Source organism: Heterocephalus glaber, unplaced genomic scaffold (assembly GCF_053883595.1).
Source record: "Heterocephalus glaber isolate CG9 unplaced genomic scaffold, H.glaber_assembly_v1.0 deba00001504, whole genome shotgun sequence".
Classification (NCBI taxonomy): Eukaryota; Metazoa; Chordata; class Mammalia; order Rodentia; family Bathyergidae; genus Heterocephalus; species Heterocephalus glaber.
In genome coordinates, this window is record NW_028258324.1 from 25,715,911 (window position 1) to 25,732,014 (window position 16,104).

A 16,104-nucleotide genomic window follows, 5' to 3' on the forward strand; every position below is an offset into this window, starting at 1 on the left:
AATAGAAACAAATCACATACAGAGGAAAGCCCATCAGAATCACAGCAGACTTCTCAATGCAAACCTTCAAGGCGAGAAGAGCTTGGAGTGATGTATTTCAAGCCCTAAAGGAAAACAGCCTCCAACCCAGATTGATATACCCTGCAAAACTATCTTTCAAAATTGATGGAGAAATAAGATACTTTCATGATAAAGAGCACCTTAGGAACTTCATGAATACCAAACCAGCACTCCAAAAAATTTTAGACAATATCCTAGGAAAAGACAATGAAGATCACAACCCCAGGAAGCCCAGCAGAATGAATCCGTAGGGCATGACAAGTTAAATGCAAAGGGGGAGAATCCAACAAAAAGAAAAAGTCATGACAAGGCTTTTAAAACTTTTAACTTCATCTCCCTAATGAGTGTATAATTCAATCTTGTTATTGTTCATGATTAGTATTTTTCTGATTCTAGTGTTGCACACCTTTCCTTGTGCTGTACTATTTATCCTCTTCTTGTATCTACTTTTTAATTGGGTTGTTTATTAATGAGCTGTAAGAGTTCTTTACACATTCTGATCATAGGTTATATGCATTGTAAATATGGTCTGTTTAAGGACGACTTTTTATTTTAACGATGTCATTTAAAGTTCTAAATTTTGATAGAATCTCATTTATCAATTTTTTTCTTTTATACATCATGTCTTTTGTATTCTAGGAAGTTCTTGCCTACCCTGAATTCATAAACATTTTCCCTTATAATTTCTTCCTAAAGTTTTATAGTTTTAGTCTTTCATATTTAGGTTCATAGATCCTTTCAAGTTATTTTTATGTATGGAAGTAAAGGATTGAGGTTAATTTTTTATATAGGGATACCAGGTGTTCTAGTGCCATTTGCTGAAAACACTATCTTTTCCTCAGCTCTTGAATTGAGTTTATATTCTCTAAAATGTTAATGTTAAATAATCTTTCAAAACTCAGTGGACCATATATGTGTGGTTCTATTTCTAGATTCTCTGTTTTATTCCAATGATCTATATGTCTTTCCTTACACCAACACTGCCTTGATTACTGTAGCTTTAGAGGAAGTCTTAAAATTAGGTACTAAAAAAAAATTAGGTACTAAAGTCTTCCAACATTTTTTTTAACTTTTCTAGGTCCTTTGTACTCCTACATAACTTGTAAATCTCAATATCCAATTCTTCATTTATAGCAAGTATACATAGACCTGAATTTTTATATATACCCTGTGTTTTCTAATTCTGCTAAATTCAAATACAAGTTCTAGGGGCTCCTAGAGATTTCTTAGTATTTTCTCTGTAGATGATCATTTCATCTACATATAAAGATTTTACTTCTACCTTGCCAATCCTATCCTAACTGTGTCACTTTATTGCCAGCATATTTTGATTTGGGCCTATGTTTCAAAGTTTAATGGACAGATGAAGAGTAAGCATATCTGCCCTTGTTCCCCACCTTAAGGAGAAAACATTGTATCTTCACCATTCATATAAGGTGGTTTTGCTGGAAGTATGGAGTACATGTCTTTAATCTGTTGAGAAATTTCTGTTCTACTTCTAGTCTCCTGATAGCTTTTACCATGAACAGCTGTAGAATGTAGTCCAATACTTTTTCTCCAACTACTGACAGGATCATATGGCTTTTTCCTTTCCTCTGTGAAAATGATGACTTTTGGGGGTGGATCTTCCAATGCTGAACCAACACTGCCATCCCTATAAGAAAACCACTTTCTACATCCTGCCAGATCTGACTTCTAGTAGTTTGTTTTGTTAAATAAATTTCTATCTATATTCATACTTTTTTCTTCTATTATCTTTATCCAGTTTTGGGATTAGGACAATGTTGATTTCCTAAAATGAGGGGAGAAGTGTTCCTTTTTTTTTTCTGCTTTAAATGTTTGATATAATTTATCAGTTAAAATGTATAAGAGCCTGTTGTTATCATATAAGTAGGTTTTCAAGCTAGGAATATACTTTCTTTAACAGGTGCTATCCAAATTTTATATTTCCTCCAGAGTTAGTTTCATTAATTTGTCTTCCAAGGTACTTCTTAGAAGTGGTCAAATTTATTTCAAAGCAGATTTTTGAAATATGCTTTCTATATCCACTTAAATTCTGTAAAACCTGTGGTAATGTCTCCTAGATCTTGATATTGTAATTTTAAAAATATATAATCGATAATGTGTAATAGGATGTAAAGGTCTAAAGGAGCAGGGGAAGTGGGAGGGGTAGGGGAAAGGAAAGAAGGGAAAAGAAAAAATATGAGAAAAGGAAAAGAATTGAAACAAAATCTTTGCAAATAGGGAAGGGTGGAGGGGCTGAAGGGAAGGCAGGGGAAGGGGAAAAAAATAAGAACCAATATACTCATGTAATGGTACAAGATCCCAATGATGCATGTAAATGTATTTTATACCTAAAATGGACCAATAAACTTAATGGGGGAAAAAAAGTTGTTTTAAAAAGTAGTACTTCTAGCCCAGGGTTTAGCTCAGTGGTTCAGCTGCCTGCCTTACCAGCTCAAGGTCCCCAGTTTGATCCCTGGTACCAAAAAATTAAAAAATATTTTTATAGTGTTTTCCCTATCTTATAAAATTACAGACACTTCATTGTATACTTTTTATAAACATTTAGAAGTACAGGTACATGACAAAATACAAATTAAACCATCCTCTATTAAGGACTACCACAGTCTGTGTTGTGAGTGTATCATTCTAGGCCTTATTCATTGCATATGTAAACATATGATTTTGCTTTAATGAATATAGGATCACACTTTGCATCCTGTTTCACCATCTGCTTCTCTACATCAGTGCTCTGAGGCCCTGTGAGATACCTGTATTCCAAAGTCAGTCCTTCCCTACATGTTTAACCACTCGGAGGGATGCCCCAGTGAGTGTGCTATGAGAGGCCAAGTTACCTGCATTTCTCCAGGGCTGGGGTGCCATCTCATCTGAGGCCAATCAAGGGACCAATCGTAGCATGTCATTAGATTTCCCATGCTGTCATTCAAATAATCATTCTGAGCATATGGGAAATAAGTTACAACTAATACTATCTTATGCAGCTGTTTTTATCACTGAGTCATTTAATTGTTTAACATCCACTGCAGCACTGCCTTTAAACTTTGTGGAAGTGGCACTCTAGTCCTCCTTTAGTAAATATTTTTACTTACATCCATAAGAAAGGGGTGTTTCAGAAAAAAACTATTAAAGAGATATTTAATTGTCTTGAGAGAAAATTTCAAACCTAACCAATCTGCAGTTAGAAATGCAACAGGATCATCACTTCTCCGGGCACTTGTGGTTTGTCCCCTTGCTATAAACACAAGGAGAAAAAGAACAGTGACACTTAAGGGAAGGCTCTGATGGCAGGAAGGAAAGACAGCATGGCCAGATCTAACAGTACAGCAAAACTAGGAACTCCAGGATGGTACTTAAGTGAGTGTGATGGGAAAGTATTATTTCCTTATAATGATTTTAAATGGAAATTACAATTCAATCACAAATAAAAGTAAATTGTAGACAGTGAGGCGAACAAATCTTGTTTCACTAGGATTCGTGGTGATTATCAAATTAGCAGCTACTCGCTCACCAGTAACCACTTCCACTCTCCTTGGTCTCCCTAACAGCCTGAGCTGCAGCTTCATGGTGATTGTCATGGTGGCGGCTCATAGGGGCTGTGGTTTAGCTGTGTGTTTATCTTTTGTTTCCCCTTTTGTTGTTCGGTAAGGCAGAGGGAGAGACAGCAGAGAGAGTGAGCAAGGGCTACACCTGTTCTCAGGCTGACACCTGGCTCAGGCCGCCCTCCTGACCTGTCCTGAGCACCACCACCCCCCTCACTAGCTCCACTCGAGCCATGAGTCAGCTTGCTGTTCCTCCAGCCACCACCATGTGGCTGACTCAGGGCCCTTGCACCCGATGACCCCTCGACAAACACCCTTCCCACCTGGCTCTACAAACCTTAGAGGGTCTGAGTTCAAATGTCTCCTCCTCAAAGACACTGACTTCCCCCAACTGACCCTTTTAAAATAGCACCTCCTGTCACTCTACCACTCACTCTGCCTTATTTTTTCTTCTCAAACCCTTTCTCGATACCTGACATGGTATCATGTACCTGCTGTAAGTGTCCCTGTTAAACAACCCAGTATTGCTTGGAGGAGTCTCACCCAAGAGATCCAGTGTGGGTCTTACAGGTAGAATGTCGAAAAGCTCTGCAGGTGATTCAAATGCACACTCTGGCTAAGAACCACAAGTTTGATGGGTATTATAACTTCTGGAGCCATGAAGTCAGGACTAAAATTCCAACCTGGTGGGCATGGGAGGGTGGCTGTAGGCCAAGACAGTAACAGCAGTAATAACACTACTGTATCTCCAGGGTTATGCTGAAGTTGACAGGAGGTAATGCATTTGAGACAACCTTTCAAACTAGAAATGCTATAAAAATATTTGTTATGTGTGCCCTGTTTCTTCTTTGAAAATTAACTCACATTTTGGAGAAAGTAAAATAATTGTAACTAGTAATAAAATCCGTTTTTAATTAGAACCCTGATCTCTCTGAATCAGATTGCTCAGATCAGTTGCTTTCCTGTCAACTCAAAATTGTGCCTCCATCTTTATCCCTGAAAGTGGTGCAAATGGAAAACGAGCAGAATTTAGCCAAGTCCACATTCTGAAATTCCAAATTGCAAGTACTGAGTTTGCCTGCGTTGCCCCCGAGTGGGATGTGGGGTTATGGATGTGTAGGCTACACACACACATATTCTCTCTCTCCCTTCCTCCCTCCCTCCCTTCCTCCCTCCCTCCCTCTCTCTCTCTCTCTCTCTCTCTCTCTCTCTCTCTCTCTCCCCCTGCGCCCCCTGCGCCCCTCTCACCCAGGCGGAAGGGGCTGCTCACAGGCAGGAGCCAGCCGGGCTCATGGACACGTGGAAGAAAAACCAGGACTTTGAGACTGAAGCAGCACAAGGGGAAAGGGGGCACTGTGGAAACATTGGCTATCCCGGAAACAGAGTCCAATGTGATCTCCAAAGACACCGGATCCTCTGTCAGCAAAAGCAAATAGTGAATACAGGAGCCAGTTGGCCAGCCTGCATCACTAAAGTGGCCTCACAACAAAAGTGGATCTGTGATAGGAACAGGTGCTGCAGAGAACCGATCTATAAACGCCTTTTATAACAGAGGTCACCGGGAAAGGATTTAAGAACACAGGTGAGGACCTGCGCTATTCCTGTTTACGTCACCAAGGTAACCTAGCAGGCTTCTATTTATAAACACCGCTAGGCACGTTTCATTGGATCAATGGTGACATCTAGTGGAGAAGTTTTGCTAAACTCTTTTCTCTCCAAAAAACCTTGTTTATATAAAATACGGTAATTCTACTATACATATAACCAAAGGGGCATTAAACCAGTCCTTAAAATTGGACTCACAATCCTGTGACTTCAGCCTCTATAAAAACAACAAAAGGGGACTTAAAGACTGGGATTAGTTTTAAAATAAGCCAGAAAGCATGTAAGTATATGAAGAAACTGCTAAGAAAAGGAAACCGAGTTAAATAAGACAAAACTTTGCCCTCGAGCTTCTTTCACATGATGCAATTTTCTATGGGACTGGAGAACAATCTGATTTTAGGAATCTTTGGGCAGGAGTTTGGGGATCCCAGTCCCTTTTGGATTTGAAGCAGGTGGGAAACGGTGGCTCGCCCCGCTGGAAACCTGCTCAAGCGTACAAGCCCTTTGCCTTGTGGAGAAATCCGCTCTTGCCCACTTCGCTGGCGCCCTTCCGCCCCCAGATCCCAGCTGTTCGGGGAGGCCAGAGGCCTGTTTGGCTGCCGCTGTGGCTTCCAACTTCAGACGCCATCACTGTATTTTCTGTCCCTAAAACGGGGACATATAACTTAAAACCTAGTAGTGGGAGCTCAAGACAGAGCCAATTCAACTGCCTCCCAGGAAGCTCAAGATATTTCCTTGCTGGAACGACGTAGAGTGTAGTTTTTTATTTTCATGAAGAATTCATTCTGCTTACTAAATGATTTTTTTTTCTAGGAACAGCCACATGCTGCGGCAGGAGGAGGACTTTGTCAGCCCCTCAGTAAAGTCGCCCAGAGCCGGACGTACACAGCTTTCTGCTGATCTTTACCCCTGCCGAAGGCAGCTTTCTGGTCTCTTGCTCCCTCCTTGTGTCCGTGCCTCTCAATCGCCTTCTCCCAGGACCCTTGAGGTCCCCAACCCAGCGTTTCCATCCTGAGTGTTCCCACCCAGGCCTCTCTTCCAGCTGCCTCACAACGACTCCTCTGAAACTCACTGAGCGAACATCAATTCACCGTGAAACTGCTCCCGCTCGGGCGCCTAGGTTCTGCTGGAAGTGGAAGCATGTGCTGCATTACTCCCTGCCTGGCCACCCAGCGCCGCGGGTTCGCACTGGCAGCCCGGTGGCATGATTCACTCCTGTTTGTTTAATTAGTTAAACCAAATTAAAATGTATTTGGGGCTGGGATATAGTGTGTTCACTTGTGTATATTTTAATTTGAGCACATGCACCCAGTGCTGAGACCCAGAGGCATAGTTTAAAAATTAAAAGTTTTTAAAAACCATGCTGACAACAGGCAGCAATAGTTAACAGACTTCACAGCAAGCAAATACTTAAACGAAGTTTAATTACCAAGAGCTATTGATCCTCAAGGCCCAGAGAGGTATCACCCTTCTTCAGGGTTCCCCAGAGTGGCTACACAGAATCACCAGGTAAGTCTCATCACAGGGTGCTTCCAGGCACAGCTCACTTCAGAGTCTCTAGGCATGGGCCTGGGATTTCTGGCCACTGCAAGCTCCCAGACAGCCCCACACATAGCCCCCGCTGGTGTTTGGAAGCCCTGCTTTCCAATCTTTCAGAAAGGTCTGATAAACAGCTCCCGCCCGTGATTCCCAGACCAAAGCCATGTGTTTCATCTTGATTCTTGCCATGTTCGAGGTCCACTCCCAGATACCCCTCGAGTAATGAACTGGCTTGTGGGAAAGGGGACTAAAGCCGACATCTCTGGCCTTGTTCTGCAGCAAAAGATTCCTTTGCTCAGCTTGGCACAGAAGAAAGGAAGCTACCTGCCTATGAATTCGAATAAGCCCCTCTGACACCCAAAATCCTTGAGAACTGAATGAGTCTAGAAGAGCCTCTCCCAAGACAAATGGGAAGGAATGCCCAATGGGGGGGGGGGGGATCTTCAATTCATGGATCAGATCTGGATTGCACTCTCCCAAGAAGGGACGATTTAGTGCTGAATTACTAAATTTTTATCTAGCAAGAAAAATAAAGAGGGTGACACTTGTCATTCATTTAAAAAGAAAGACAACAGCAGTTACTCATATTAGAAGAGGATGTTCAGACATTTCTGTGGTCGTAGAGTGGCCTTGTCTTTACCGTGTCCCAAGCCTGACTGCAGGGCGGCCTTGTCAGCACCATCCATGCACTATGAACATGACTCACATTCCCTTGGGAACTGCACCGTCCAGCTGCCAGTAACACCCATTTTACTTTCCTAAACAGGTAAAGGAGTGTGCCACCTCTTAGAGCAAAGGAACATCCATCACACATAAATGTGTTTTACAATACTGTACAGAGTATTTGATAGTCTGCTTTCCATTTCCGTCACATTAAACTGATAAATGAAGTTCCGTTGTGCAGAGAAGCCAAAGCACATTTAACTAGATCCCTACTGCACAGCATTTAGAATGGTTTCCTTTGTGTATCTGTTTGTGTGTGTGTGTGTGTGTGTGTGTGCGCGCGCGCACGTGAGCCCATTCACTTGCTAGGGCTGACATAACAAAGTCCTGCAGATTGCATGGCTTAAGTGACAGAAATTTACTTCCTTGGTGTTCTAGAAGCTAGAAGTCCAAGATCAAGATGTCAGCAGGTGGATTTCATTTAGGGGCCTCCCCCATCCTGACTCGTAGGTGGCTATTTCCTCTGCTGTCTTTTCTCTGAGTATATCTATACCCTAATTGCCTCTTCTTATGAGGACACTGTTGCACTCAGTTAGGGCTCACCCATATGAACTAAATGTCCTCTTTTAAGGCCCTGCCTCCACATACAGTCACATCCTACAGTCCTAACAGTTAGGATTTCAACCTATGAAGTCTGAGGTTCATAGCTCAATCCATAAAAGTGGGGGATGATTTCACACACACACCTGTGCACTTGTACAGCCAATGCTTTAGTGACAGCATCTGTATCTATAATTTTGTGCACAACCATTGTTATTTCCTTGGATAGATTTATAGAAGTGGGACTGCTAGGTAAATAGGCTGCTTCTAGAATTTAGCTATTATTGGTTTGCATGTATTGCTGTAGTACGATGTCTTAAGATCTTTGGGGAAGATACCTAGAAGGGGGATTGCTGGGTTATATGGAATTTCTAAGTTTAGTGCTTTGAGAAATCTTCATACTGATTTCCATAATGGTTGTACTAGTTTACTACATTCCCACCAACAATGAAGGAGGGTTCCTTTTTCTCCACAGCCATGCCACCATTTGTTGTTCTTCTTTCACCCAATTTTGATTAAAGTTTTTTCATATGCAAAGGATCCAGGGAATAGAGAAAAATTCAGAAAATTGCATTAATAAATTTTCTAAAATAAAACAAATACAAGACAGACTAAAGGTCAATGAGACACTGAGTAGCATTCAGAGCTACAAGATCATGGGTTAGAGCCAAAAGATAAATGTCACAAGAGCTTGGTAGGAGAACAAGCCTCCCACTTGGAAGAATGATTTTGGGAATGTCTCATCAAATATAACTGCTTTTTATGGAGGAAAAGTGTTTCTATCTAAGTCTTGATTTCTAACAAAACCCGTGTAGAACTTTTTCTGTGATACATTAGTATCTTGCAATTAGAAGCATTTTAATCAGTTGAAGCTCTCAACATTTAGAGAATTTCTCAAAATGTTCAAATCATAAAAGAATTTTTTTCTTTTCTTTAACTTACAAGAAAAATTAGGAGAAAATGACATATATTTTTCTAGCCCTTTGAGATCTAAAATCCCTTTGTGGAATTTGTGGCAGAAATATATTACATATAAGCTTTGCTCATCATGCAGTCTTGAGCAATCATAGGAGATGTGAGCATCAGGAGTAATGGTGGAGGGGGGTTATTTCTTTTCATCTTTGGTCTGAATAACCAAAGAAACTCATTCATGCCCCCCATGACTCCTAAATTCATTCTCATTTCTGGGAGTTGCCACCTGGTGTTATAATTTCCTGTTTACCAGCCCATCTTTCCCACCATACTCCAAGCTCAGCAAAAGCAAGGACTTACTCATTAGGATCCCAAAGGCGCTAGAACAACACCTGGCCCTCAAACACCCAGCAAATTGGGTAGGCACTTAATAAATATAGAAACATAGATAGAAGAGTGGACAGATGAACTGCCACAACACCCCAAACTATTGCCAGTTTTACCTTTTTTCTGTATTAGTAAAAGGCCAAGTGTAACCTCAAAGTAAGACTGAGCCAGAAGATTCAGAGACTACAGTCAAGTACAGATTAAAATTGTAGAAGAAGGTTCTAGAAACTTAGAAGACATCAATTTATCCTCAAGGATATGTTTGGGTTTTTGTTGTTGCTGCTGTTGTTGTTCATTTCCTTTGCCCGTTTTCAAAATCAAAATGATAACTAAGCCTAAACCTGCAGCATTGTCAGGAAATGACAACGGAGACTGACAAGGTGCACCAGCAGAGGGCGCGCTCACCAAAGGTATTTACAGCGGACATTTTTTGGAATGTTTGCCCCTCAGCACGGCCAGCAGAGAAAGCGCAGCATTCTTTCCTAAGGAGCTCATAACCCTCCCAGCCAAACAAGAAGGAAGGAAAACACCAAGGGGGAAAATTACAGCAGAATGCCAAAGGCAATGACCGTGCTCGCTGACCAGCACAGTGTGGAGGAAGGACTTTATATGATTCTAAAGGACTGTTTACCTTTGCTCACTTAAGCCTTAAAAAGAAAACTGCCGAGGAGAAACTATACCAAGCCAACACATATTCTGGCCCGCAGTAACCACCACTACTCCCGCATTGGGTTTCAAGTCTTTATCTCCACTTGGTAGGACAAGCCAGTTTATTTTAGGGCCAGCAGGTTTGGGGGACATTTGGCAGAGGTCTGTGCCATTAAGTGACAGTGTTGTGCTTTTTAGAAGAAGAGCACCTGACTTCTCCCAGAAGCCGGATGGGGACTGTCTGGGCTTGTGAGCTGTGGAAACAGATGAACCCTCCCTTCCCTGATTCTCCCTCCCCTGAGAATTGCCACTGAACACGGAATCCAGAGCCTGTGAGGTAGGTCACCATGTCATCGGTCCTCAAAGCCAATGCCGGCTTCCCCAAGCCCAGTTCTGTTAGGCACTTCATTTGTGTACTGGTCCAAAATGTGCCCCTCTCCCAGTCTATGACTCTACAATTACAACCCCATTTCTCCAGCCCTGGCTCAGGCCTTCATCATTCCTACTGGTATCACTGTTCCAATCCTGCTTCCTGATCAGTCCTCACACTGTATGGGTTCCCTGCCTGAAAACATCTGACTCCTGAATACTTTGATCTCACTTCCCCCAAGACTTCCTGTTACTAGATTAACCTCTATATTATTGTTGACCATAACTGTATACTTGCCTCAGGGCCTTTGCACTTGCTAGTCCCTCCGTGTAGAATTATATTCTCCTACACTCTGACATTACACCCAAATATCATGCCATCCCTTGCACTCTACCCCCTTATCCTGCTTTGTTTTTCTTCATGGCATTCCTACTTATGAGTTAGGATGGATGTATGTATGTATGCATATATTCCTTTATTTCTTTCAACTCCACAAGAGCAGAGACTTAACTTCTTTCTTGTCCATAACCATTACCTTCAATACCAGGCACATTGAATATTCTCAGTAAACATTTATTTAATTAATTAACATACTTCTCATCACCTAGTTTTTCACTCCCAGCCCCTCAGGGAGTTCCTCATTCTCTCCAGAATTAAACCAGATCCTTGGTGTGACATTCAGGGCTGGGGTGTGACCCTGCTCCCCTTTATGGCTTTATCTCCTATCAATCCCACCACATGAGCATGCGCGCACACACACACACACACACACACTCACACACCTCAATGAAGCCTGCACTCCAAACACACCACCACTTTCCTGCCTGTGTACCTTTGCTCTGCCTCCCATTTCACATCCATTTGTTGAAATCTTCCTCATTTCTCAAACCCATCTGGGACCCTCTATCCTCACTGTGAAGTCCTCACTGCTGTCCCTCCCTTCCCAGCCACTGACTGTTCTTCTGTCCTGTGATATGTATTTGAACATCTCTAATAAGCTGCTCTGTGTTACCAATGGACAGAGTGTAGGAACTGAGCATTCACTCCCGAAGGCCAGGCTACTGTAGGGGTCTCAAATTCAAATAGCCATAGAAGCTACACACAAAGTAAGTGAGTATATGGGTGTGATAGTAACTGATTGTGACAACTTGAGGAAGAAATACCCAACTAAATTAAATCAGCATAGTTCTAAGTGTGGCTGAGGCGATTGACTGAAGACAGAAGATCCACTCTGGGGTGGCTTGTCACCTGGATGGTATAAAGGGGAAATGAAGAAGACTGGAGGAGCTGCCATTTTCACCTCCACCTTGGATGTCACCTTTTGGCTTCCAGCACAGACTCTTCAGCCTCCATCTCAGACCCTTCAGCCTCCTGAACGGACTCACAGAGGACACTGCAGTGAGCTCCAGACCTTCGATTGGATCCTTCAGTCTCCAGTTTGCTAACTGATACAATGGGTATCTTACTCTATTCAAGCTGCTGTAACAAAATGTCACAGACAACAAAAATGTATTTTCTCACAATTCCAGAGGCTAGGAGTCTGAGATCAAGGTGTCATTAGGGTTGGTTCTGGTTAGGCCTTCCCTTCGTGACTTACAGATGGCTGCCTTCTCACTGCATCTTCACAAGCCCTGTCCTGTGTGTGTAGGGAAACAGAGAGGGAGACAATCTGGTGTTTCTTCCTCATATGAGGATGCTAGTTCTATCAGATTATGGCCCCACTCTTGAGACCATTTAACCATAATCACTTCCTTAATGGCCTCATCTCCAAATAGGGTTGCAAGGGGGTTAGGGCTTCAGCATGTGGCTGGATTATGCACATACGGACACATCAGTCCTTAACAGTGTGCAGCTCCCCATCTAGCGAGGGAAGCCACTCCTCAGCTCCAGCCCAGGGTTCCAGGCCTGCAAATATTCCCCAACCTCCAGGATTGAAAGAAGCTTGACATCTGGATGATTCTTAGGTTAAACCTCTCATTTTAAAATGTCAATAACTAGTTAAAACATACTTTTAACTGTGTGAACAAAATACTCCCTGTCCACAGGCAGGATTCTATCTAGGGATCAACAGTTAACAGTTTTAGAATTCCAGTAAAAGTACTGGGTCCTTGGCAAAGCCTTGTTAAATGCTTCACATGGAAATGGCTCACCGATGTATGCACTATTGTTTAAGAAACTCTGATAGAAAAATGAGGAGGTGGAAAAAAGTTCTGACTTCTGTTATGCAAAGTCTACTGACTCCTCTTGCCTTTCACATCTCGTTTGAGTAGGAACAAGTGACTGCTGTCATTATTCACCACTCCATCCTCACCTCCCCTTCCCAGCCACACAACCTGAGCAAACTCCCCCTGAGTGCAGGGCCCTGCTCTGAAATCTGCACTTACTGGGGGAGGTAGAAACTGGAGTCCGCTCAGAAGAAAGCCACAGAAGTGATTTGAGGTCTGAAACAATACAGATTGGCAGAGGTTAAGGGAACCCAAGCAATTCCATTTGGAGGAGAGAAGGTTACAGGATTAGCTAGCAATGTTTTTTTTTAAAGTATATAAAAAGCTCTGGCCCAGGACAGTAATGAGCTGTTCTCCTTACTCAGACCAGAACAAATGGAAAATAGAATCTAAATGCAGCATAGAGGTTTGGATGTTTTCTTTCATAACACAAGTTTTTTTTTTGTTTGTTTGTTTTTGGTACCGGGGATCGAACTCGGACTTGGGTCGTTGCTCTTGTGCAGCAGGCGGCAAAACCACTGAGCTAAATACCCGGCCCCCATCATAACACAGGTATTGATGAAGACTTTTGTATTTGAACAGACCTTTACACAGGCAAAGCTTCTTCTTCCATTATCTCCCTCTTGATAGGAAGTATTCTTCATAATGAAGGAAGGAGACATACGGTAAAAAAAAAAAAAAAAAAAAAAGACTTTCATCTGCATAAGATGGTGATATTTCTCAAAGAAGAATGTAACATTCCATATTACCTATAAAATCCACTTCATACAGTAGCAACTGCAACCCAAACTACTTTAGTAACATGTCCAAGGTCATAGGGCTATGAACAACTACATTTTCCCCATTGCACACTTTCCACATACATGCAAAGAAAGCTGAGTTTCCTCCAGTAAATGAGGAGAGATGAAGACAATAAAGACACATACATGCACAAATAACCTGTTCCTTCAGAAGTGCAGTCTGTCCTCTTGAGCAGCCTTCATGAGACAGCTGAGCCTCCATGAGCTCCTCCGTGAGAGAGCTGAGTCTCCATGGTGACTTGCATTTCCTTAATGTTTTAAATTGAAGGAAAGCAAGGGTGAGCCGTTGCTTCTGGGACTCTGTCCAGCCTGGAGCTGCAGCCAGCCGTCCTCAAAGGAAGCCCAAGGCAACAATGTCTTGAATATTTCCTTTCGCCCTTTTCCTCCTTCTGCACAGAGCCCTCCTGTGCCCCAAAACTTCCACCAGTATAGACCCCTTTTTGCCAGGAACTCTCACAAAGAAGGCTAATCAGACCCAGAAACTCACCTAAATCATCGTGTTTCCTCACAACTTCACTCTTGTCTAGGATTACAACCAGAGTAACAAGGCATATTCCTCTTTATCAGAATGCCCATCATCGGACAACTCAGGAATGAGTTTGGAGGTTTCCACTGAGCAGGTGGATCTGGATAAACACACACCCCAGCACCCCACTTCATGCAGGCAAAATCTGTACCATCTGTTTATGGTATTTGCTTGATCTTGATCTCTCTTCTTCCCTTTCCATTCCTTTTCAAGATGTATTTCTTCTCCTGAATTATTGCCTACATATACATATTTTTCTTGTTGTTGGACTTTTAAAGACCTTCAGTATCATATTTTAATATTGTTAGTTATTAATTAATAAGAACAAGAATGATTGTCAACATTAAGCAGAAGAAAAGTGTTTTACTTGGCTTTATTTCATGTTATGGGGCTACATCTCAAGGGCATAATAAGGGGAAGGTATTTAGCTGTAGGACATAAAGTGTTGCTAGACATCTGGAATGAGATAAGTGCCTCAGGAATTCAAAAGGCTGGTGCACATGAAGAAGGCGTCATTGAGATATGAACTTAAAAACAGCTGAAGAGGCAGTGGATCTTTTTGCTATTGTCTCTCTAATGCTATTCTGCCCTGGGCTGACTAGAATCACATAAAAGGGGAATATTAAGGACATGGAGTCCATGGTTAATGAGTAGAGTTTAAATTACTTATTTAGTACTCTGTCACATGAAATTTGAAGCTAACTAAAGCCAGGTTCAAATCCCAAATGTGCCATTTTCCAGGAGTACCTAGCCAAGGAACTTCAGCAATCTCTAAGATAAAGAAAAGAATACCAAGCTCCAAAGTTTTTTTGAAAAAATGATTTATATAAGATAAGCCATATACACAGCAGTTTTCAGTTCATGTTGAGTTTTCAACAAATGGTAGCTATCCCTACCATAAAAACAATAACAACGTCTTCATCCCTTACACACCTAGATTTGTAGATTCCAACCACACAGCTTACCTTGGAAGGAGACAACAGCAGCCTAGAAATACTGCAGCAAAGGCAGCCAAGAAAGTGGCTTCCAGTGTCTTCCACTGGGGTACAAAATTGTGCTCAGTGTATCCTGGGCAACCTCCCTGTTTATGTTACCCTCCTCCACTGTTTCCTTGGTCACCCTCCTTCTAGCAAACCCATCCATGCTTACCATTTGCTCTGACCCAGTTACTCCTCCTCTCATCATTCCTGTTATGAAATTTAAACAAATTGTTCAAGTGATCCAACTACTCTTCCTTCAGGATGTGATAGTCTTTATGTGGGAGGACAAAGGTAATATCAACTTCCTTGTCAGTCAACCAAGAGAGGAAGTAAAAGCTCCAAACTGTGCAAAGCCCTTAGGAGCCTCAGGAAGTTGAAATCTCACCTTTTGTCTGTAAAGTAGGAGATTTGGATAGGGTGACATCTAAAATCCAGGAATTCCACACCAACTCAAAGCGAAGTATGAACCCAGCGTATACTTCCACACTGGAATAAGAGGTGTTTTTTTTTAACTACCCTCTCCCCGCCCCACCCAAATTAATCTCTCTTTTGTAGGCTATGTGATATTCAAACATATCTGGAGAAAATGAGTGACATACCCCCCTACCCCCTACAAAAAAAGCCAGAAGAATATTAAACTCCTTACTCACTTCTGAAGGGTGGCTGGCTCCTTCCCCACATACAAGTATGGCTAGAGGATTAAAATTAGGATGAGCATTTGTTGAGAATGTTTATGTTTGTTTGTTTGTTTGTTTTTTGGTACCTGGGATCAAACTCGGGACCTTGTGCTTGTGAGGCAGACGGCGGAACCACTGAGCTACATCCCCGGCCCAATGGTTGAGAATGTTTATGGACAGCTGAAGAAAACATGGGTCAACTTTATCCAGAAGAGACCCTTTGACCGGAAGCTGTGACCTGAGGTTAACACAGGATGACAGATTTTTAAGTAGGCTGGAATAATCCGACCTGGAGACAGAGCTTTGGAACTTGATGGCTGGTTTGTCAAGCAAAGAACCAGCCATGGAACTGATGGCTCCGAAAGAATCCGGTAATGGAATTATGTGCCTAAGGTACACAGCTGGCAGTTATATTCTCAATGGATCACTTCAGGCAGCAATAAAGATAGCGTGCTTTATAATATATTCATCCATTTCAGTACAGTCAGTGGTGATGTTAGAAAGTGTTTATATATGTCAAGAAAAGACTGAGCTGAATGCATTTGAAAA

At 42.1% G+C, this 16,104-nt stretch overlaps 1 long non-coding RNA gene across 2 annotated transcripts in view; it reads right to left on the bottom strand.

Annotated features, from left to right (window-relative positions):
- LOC110349252 (uncharacterized) overlaps positions 1-15,392 on the bottom strand; it is a 30,936-nt gene extending 15,544 nt beyond the window's left edge. Inside the window, exon 1 of one of the 2 annotated variants that reach the window (XR_002395084.2) lies at positions 13,499-15,392. This is a non-coding gene — a long non-coding RNA (uncharacterized LOC110349252). Of the gene's footprint in view, positions 1-4,871; positions 5,039-13,498 lie in introns of those variants that run through there. The other variant, XR_002395081.2, reaches the window with a different exon arrangement.
- Positions 15,393-16,104: the final 712 nt, after the last annotated feature.